Raw genomic sequence first — 8,226 nt, forward strand, 5'->3', positions numbered from 1 at the left:
ATACAACTAGGAGAGCCGATTATAAGAAGAACCTGCTGTGTGTCCTTACAGGTCTTTGGTCTATGGTACTGATGTCGTATTTTATTATATGTATCTATTTGTGTGTATCCATTGTGAGTAGCACAAGGACCATGGCTGCGTCCTACTCGTCCTTGTATCCTGGGTGGTGAATGAAGTGTCTGTATCATAGCAAGTCCACTGTTTGTGGACTGGATGAACAAATGATCACAAGGGCAGCATAAGGCCAGGCAGTTCATGCCCATAGGATGTTTACATAGATACCTTCCTGGAAGCTGAAGTTCAAGACTGGGGCTTGGAACAGAAATAGAACTATAGATAAATATTCTGGGGTCAACTGCATAGGGACTATAGTTGAAGTTCTGAAAGTGTTAGGTGAGAGGTAGGGAGAAGAATGCAGGGAGAATAAAAAAGAAGATATGAAAGGCAAAATAGGGAAAACACACATGCACATATATATATACTCACCCATACACACAGATATATGTATATGCAAGTGAAAGTGAAGTCGCTCAGTCATGTCTGACTCTTTGCAACCCCATGGGCTGTAGCCTCCCAGGCCTCTCCATCCATGGGATTTTCCAGGCAAGAGTACTGGAGTGGGTTGCCATTCCCTCCCCCAGGGAATCTTCCTGACCCAGGGTTCGAACCCAGGTCTCCCATATTGCAGGCAGATGCTTTGTCCTTTGAGGCACCAGAGAAGCCCATAGCAGTTCAGACTTCTCCTCTCTCTGTATAGTAATGCCGTAGACTTATCAACATGAGTTTATTCCTCTCAGTTCTGCAGACTGGAAGTCAGAGATCAAGGCACCAGCAGAGCTGATGTCTGCTGAGGGTTCTCCTGGTTTGCAGATGGCTGTGCTCTCATTGTATCCTCACAGGGCGTAGAGCAGAGAACGAACCAGTTCTTGTGTCTCTTCTTCTAGGGCATTAATTCCACGTGCGAGGGTGGAGCCCTCGTGACCCAGTTTCCTCCCAAAGGCCCCACACCCCCATCATTTAGGAGGTTAGAGTTTCAACATATGAATTTACAGGTAGGGGAACCAACATTCAGTCTACAGTGATCACCACAGGATATTTTAAAGAAACTGTTAAGCAGTTGAGAAGAGGATAAGAACAATGTAGTCTCATCGAAACCAAGATAGAAGAGATTCAAATACTACAGCTGTTATGAGCAGTGTAGACTTAAAGAGGGTACTTGGTTTTCATAACTAGGTCATGGCTGACTGCTGAAACACTCCAAAAAATCAAAATGAGAAGAGTTAACAAATAAGTGGGAGTTGATAAAGAAACATACTTTACTGAACTTTCAGTGGTGGAAATCAGACATTTTAAAATGGTGGTACCGTGTGTATTGTTGGTATGAAGTGAGAAATTATAAGGTTTAATGATAGGTTGATTTTCACCTTCTTCGTTTGATGAGGAAACTGTTTCACCTCATTGATTTTTCTGTGCTAAAAGAGTCATGTTTGCCTGTTCATTAGAGCCTGCTTCATTTCTTTTCAATTTGTTGTTTTCATCAGTTTGGCACTTCTGTGTGTTAAGGCTTTGCTTCATAGTGTAATTCTCTTTCATATTTCAGATGTGACATACCCACTCTGAAATATGAAAGAGAATAAAATGCAGAGTCATCATGGGGAGCACAGATGCAAATTTAGTGGAGTACACGGAATGATTCTTCAGTTTTGCTATATTTATCATATCCCTTGTAGAACAGTTCTTATGTCAAGATAAGAAATAACGATAAATAATAAGGGAATGAAGCTCTATACCTCAAGTATTTGTACACAGTAAAAAAATTAAGTACCGATCCCTTAGCTGACTCATAGCAAATTTTATTGGGCATGTATATTCTACTTTATTATATAACCATAAAATACCTCAGGAAAAATTAAATGAGCTATTTCTGCACTATTTACTTAGGAAAACTTCTCAGTGAATTCACTGAGAGTCTTACCTGAGAAAACTAAACAGTCAGGTCTTTTTTTTTTTTCCCCAGAATATTCACAGTAGTACAGAAAGTAGTTTTTCAGTATTGAAGTGGTAGTGTATTTCTGCATGAAAAGTCACCTGTTTTCATCAGCATATTGATGGTGTCTTATTCACAGCTCAACTGCTGTGTAACTTATGGTGTGAGTTACAGCTTCAGCCTATTGTGATTAACTCCACTTAAGGGATCAATGTGTTATGATCAACTAGCTTTATTATTATTATCCAAAGAATTATAGTCAGTACATGATTTTGGCAGGAATATGCCATCAGAGACAAACTGATGTATCAAATGTACTCGTGGGACAGAAATAAAATTTATTATTCCAATCTAAGAGAAACATTGTGTGGTCCTAACTTAAGTGTGTGATTGGGGACATGTTAGAAATTCTTCTTGCCAATTCTGGGCCATACCTCCATTAACTGGCAGGCAAGGAACTGAGACATAAACTGAACCTGGGCAACACTGGTAATCAATTTAAGTTTCAAGAAACTTTTTGTTAAATTAGAGCATATTGTTTAATTTTTCAGATTTTGTAGTCATGGTTCTGAGAGACTTCAGAAAAATCTCATTTTCTCATGCTATGCAAGGATTAAATTATATCTGTCTTGTTCAACCAGGTGTAGATTTGTTCTCAAAATAAACCATGAGGTGTTATGATCAGTAGCCATCCTAAATGTATTTTTTCATATAGCATCTCTGTCTATGCATGGGGCCACTGGGGACAGAAATGTAGATAAAAACACTGGATCTTCAGAGATAAATCCACACACCTGTGGACACGTTATCTTTGACAAAGAAGGCAAAAATATACAATAGAGAAAAGACAGTCTCTTTAGCAAGTTGTGCTGGGAAAACTGGTCAACCACTTGTAAAAGAATGAAACTAGAACACTTTCTAACACCATATACAAAAATAAACTTAAAATGGATTAAAGATCTAAACGTAAGACCAGAAACTATAAAACTCTTAGAGGAAAACATAGGCAGAACACTTTCTGATATAAATCACAATAAGATCCTCTATGACCCACCTCCCAGGGTAATGGAAATAAAAACAAAAATAAACAAATGGAACCTAATTAAACTTAAAAGCTTTTACACAATGAAGGAAACTATAAGCGAGGTGAAAAGGCAGACTTCAGAATGGGAGAAAATAATAGCAAACAAAACAACCGACAAAGGATAAATCTCCAAAATATACAAGCAGCACATGCAGCTCAATACTAGAAAAATAAACAACCCAATCAAAAAGTGGGCCAAAGAACTAAACAGACATTTCTCCAAAGAAGACATGCAGATGGCTAACAAACACATGAAAAGATGCTCAACATCACTCATCATCAAAGAAACACAAATCAAAACCACGATGAGATACCATCTCATGCCAGTCAGAAAGGCTACCACCAAAAAGTCTACAAACAGTGCTCGCTTCGGCAGCACATATACTAAAATTGGAATGATACAGAGATTAGCATGGCCCCTGCGCAAGAATGACATGCAAATTTGTGAAGCATTCCATATTTTTAACCAATACAGTATTGTAAAGCAAAATAAAGTAAAAATAAAAATTAAAAAAAAGAAAAAAAGTCTACAAACAATAAATGCTGGAGAGAGTGTTTAGAAAAGGGAACCCTCTTACACTGTTGGTGGGAATGCAAACTTGTACAGCCACTATAGAGAACAGTGTGGAGGTCCCTTAAAAAACTGGAAATAGAACTGCCTTATGACCCAGAAATCCCACTGCTAGGCATACACAACGAGGAAACCAGAACTGAAAGAGACACGTGTACCCCAATGTTCATTGCATCACTGTTTACAATAGCCAGGACATGGAAGCAACCTAGATGTCCATCAGCAGACAAATGGATAAGGAAGTTGTGGTAAATATAAAAAATGGAATATTACTCAGCCGTAAAAAAGAACACATGAGTCAGTTCTAATGAGGTGGATGAAACTGGAGTACAGTATACCAATACAGTATATTAATGCATATATATGGAATTTAGAAAGACAGTAACGAAGATTCTATATGCAAGAGAGCACATAGATGTAAAGAACAGACTTTGGGACTATGTGGGAGAAGGTGAGGGTAGGATGATTTGAGAGAATAGCATTGAAACATGTCTATTACCAAATGTAAAATAGATGACCAGTGCCAGCTCGGTACATGAGGCAGGGCACCCAAAGCCGGTGGACTGGGACATCCCAGAGGGATGGGATGAGGAGGGAGGTGGGAGAGGGGTTCAGGACGGTGGGATAAATGTGTACCCATGGCTGATTCATGTTAATGTATGCCAAAACCCACCACTATAATAATGAGTTCATCTACATTTGGTTTCAAATTCAGATAGATAATGGAGGTTCAGTTCAGTTCAGTTCAGTCACTCAGTCATGTCCAACTCTTTGTGACCCCATGAACTGCAGCATGCCAGGCCTCCCTGTCCATCACCAACTCCCAGAGTTCACTCAAACACACGTCCATCGAGTCGGTGATGCCATCCAGCCATCTCATCCTCTGTCGTCCCCTCCTCCACCTGCCCCTAATCCCTCCCAGAATCAGGGTCCTTTCCAATGAGTCAACTCTTTGCATGAGTATACTCACACACAAAAGTCTGAAATTGCAAGTCATAGAGTTGAGAAGCTGATTTTGCAGGACCAATGAAATGATGTTATTAACTACATTGTTCAAAAGGTGAGGCTATGGCCCTCCCAAAGGTCATTTCTAATTTCGTGGAAAATTTTTTTTTTCTATTTCCTCTATACTCCTGCTTTGATCAGATTGTCTGGAAAGGCATTATTAAAGCAGGCTAGTTACCAGGAAAGAAGAGCAGTGGCACCCTTTCAAGGCAGTTATAGCCATATTTTGTGTTATATGACTTAAGTCTTCAGGGTATAGAGATGACTTTCTTCAAAATAAATTTTGAGACATAAAATCTCCACTTTAATAAAGCTGAGGGAAGTTCCATGGACAACCTTTCATGTGTTTTATGGAAGTGAGTTGTATATGTAGTTGAAATACCTGAAATACAGGTATATCGTAACCATTTATTGATCAGGCAAACTCCCCATGCTGTATAAGCACGGATACCTCTTCCTCTTTAGTTGGCAGTTATTTTATGGAGGTGCACTTTGATTTCCTCCCTACCTATTTTATTCAGTAATCATTTATTAAAAACCTACAGTGAGACAGTCATTAGCCTTAGTGTTGGATATTCTTACAAGAATGGAATTTGGCACATCCTAAGGGTCACATGCTTATAAAGAGATAATTAGATCTCTGTGTTACATAAAATGGAAGATAAGTGATTCTGGACCTCCAGAGCCTGGCATACCAAAGAAGGATTTTCAGGAGAGGTAGTATTTGCTCTTCGGAGAAGGCAATGGCACCCCACTCCAGCACTCTTGCCTGGAAAATCCCATGGACGGAGGAGCCTGGTGGGCTGCAGTCCATGGGGTCGCGAAGAGTGGGACACGACTGAATGACTTCACTTTCACTTTTCACTTTCATGCTTTGGAGAAGGCAGTGGCACCCCACTCCAGTACTCTTGCCTGGAGAATCCCAGGGACGGGGGAGCCTGGTGGGCTGCCGTCTCTGGGGTCGCACAGAGTCGGACACGACTGAAGCAACGCAGCAGCAGCAGTATTTGCTCTTAAAGACTGATTGGGGATTTAACAGGTACACAAAGAGGAAATAGATATAAGGGCAGAGAAATAGATGATGGGAACAAAATAAAGTATGCACAAAAGTAGGAAACGTTAGCCCTATCAAAAAAGTGGAAAAAAAAACCCCCACAATTTGCGGGGGTCAGGGTAAGCAGGAGACGTGACATAGTTGACAAGCAAGTAAAATCATAAAGTTTCTCCCATGTCACAGTTGGTTGGCTTAACGAAGAGCCTTACTCCTGAGATTGGAAATACTTTGAAATATATTAAAGAAAATGTGCCATGCTTAGAGCTGTATTTAAAAAGACCATCAGAGCAGCATGATTCAGGTGCCGAGTGGTTCAGTGATGCTAACAACCGACCAGAAATCAGGAAAAAGCATCTGATCAATTTCTGATGTGAAGCTTATTTCATTTTGTTCTTTTCTTTGCGGGGGGTGGGGAAGTATTTGACTGTGTCACCAAATAGGGGAAATGATTCTGGAGAGATTATTACAATCGAGATTGGAGTTTTCAGTACCAGTCACATTTTATATATTCCATATTTTATGTGTTAATCACATTTGTGATTTCTTACTTTGTGACTATTTACTGTTTGTTTCAGCTTGTCTTACCCATTTGTAGCTTGTTGTGTACTTGCTGTAAGCCTTCATAACTCTTTTTGTTAAATAGCATGGAAAACAAATTTTCCTTTCATAAAAACAACTCAACTCATTGTTTATCATTGGTCGTGGAATTCAAAAACAACTCATAGAAGTCAAGGTCTTCATTTCCTTTCTAGAATTCAATAGAAGTTAAGGATGGAAAGCAAAATGAACACTAATCTCCTTTTGTTTCTTTTTATCATAATATATATTTCACTGAAATAGTTCATTCATACAATAATTATTCCTTTAAATTTTAAACTCTCTTCTTCATGAATATTGATGGAGATTTATTGAAGCAAATAATTTTAGGAATAGAAATCTCTAGTCAAAATTACCACTTTGCATGATTACTGAAATTTCTATTCTATTACTGTTTATTTTTATCAAGAAAATTCTTGATAAAACACTATTCATTGAAAATAAAGCCCCAGCTGCCCCTGACAGTTAAAACCAATGCACAGTGTTTTTTTGTGTTTTTTTTTGAGGGTTTTTTTTTTAAAATTTTTATTTTTACTTTATTTTACTTTACAATACTGTATTGGTTTTGCCATACATTTCCATGAATCCACCACGGGTGTACACGCGTTCCCAAACATGAACCGCCCCCCCACTTCCCTCCCCATAGCATCTCTCTGGGTCATCCCCGTGCACCAGCCCCAAGCATGCTGTATCCTGCATCTGTTTCTCTTTTTGACATTAACTATGGATATTTTGTATGCTGAAATTGACATGGCCCTGTTTAACCTAACATTGCCCTCTTTTTCCATAGTTCTTGGATTTATTCGAATATTTTGTCTCTATGTGCCTTGGGGAGGGGGAGAATTGAATGAATTGCAAAGATGCATATGGTTCAGTGCCAGTGACTAAAACACAGAGTAAGCTTGAGTGAAGTCTAAGAATGAAGTCAGCTTCATCCCAGGCTCTGAAAAACCTTTGGCCAAACCAGCAGCTGTGTACAGTAGAGGCTAGCAGGAGTGCTTTTGGAGCAGCCAAATAACAAAAAACTTTATTTTTGTATCCTACTGTATTTGTTGAACCTGGCATGCTGCAGTCCATGGGGTTGCAAAGTCTGACATGACTGAGGGAGAAGTGAGCTGAACTGATATTTGTTGAAAAGAAAAATTACGTTGCAAGAAATATATTGTCTGTGAGCAATGCAAATGATTTTTTAAATGAACAATATAAAATCTTAATTAGATGATTGATTCCTACAAAGCAATTGATTTCAGGGCAGAAAAAGACTTAGAAAAATAGTAGTGACATTCCTCCAGGGTTTGTTCTGCAGTTATAATACCTCACGTATCAGAAGATATTCAAACTGTTACAGAATTTTAATACCTGAAGTTTTAAAGGTCCTGCTTTATATATAAAAGGACAGAATGCAATTTGGGTACAATATTTGGTCTGCTAGATTCAGTAGGAAATATCCCAGGAAGCTTGTAAACAAGTTTTTTTAAATTATGCTTCGTAATGTTTATTTAGGATTAGATCTCATGTTGCTGAATTCAGTGAAACTAAAAAATGAAATATCTATTTCCTGATTTGAATATATGGTAGCCTGTTTTCCATGACAGCCTTTTGCCATGATTTTGTAAAAAAACTTTATTTTGGAGTGATTAACGTCATGAATTGAAAAGTATGGATGGTGGTTTGTGAAATAGTGAAGAGTGAGGTCTTTCCGGTTGTAAAGACTTGGATTTAAACCCTGACTGAGCCACTTTACTGGTCTACCTTTGGTTATTTACTTAATCCCTGTAAATTTCACTTTCTTCTTCTGTGTGAAGGGGTAATAATGTATAGTCCATAGTTTTTTAGGAAGATTGAATGAAGTATTTTCTGTATAGTTATATATTTAGCAAAACTCAATAAATGGTGGCTGCTATCATCACGGTAGGAATATGGCAGGC

General features: G+C 38.5%; 1 non-coding gene across 1 annotated transcript; it reads left to right on the forward strand.

Moving 5' to 3' along the window:
• The first annotated feature begins 3,431 nt into the window (after positions 1–3,431).
• On the forward strand, positions 3,432–3,535 carry LOC128068417 (U6 spliceosomal RNA). The gene has a single exon (XR_008201482.1). It is a non-coding gene; the product is annotated as a U6 spliceosomal RNA (small nuclear RNA).
• Positions 3,536–8,226: the final 4,691 nt, after the last annotated feature.

This window comes from Budorcas taxicolor, chromosome 24 (genome assembly GCF_023091745.1).
Source record: "Budorcas taxicolor isolate Tak-1 chromosome 24, Takin1.1, whole genome shotgun sequence".
Classification (NCBI taxonomy): domain Eukaryota; kingdom Metazoa; phylum Chordata; class Mammalia; order Artiodactyla; family Bovidae; genus Budorcas; species Budorcas taxicolor.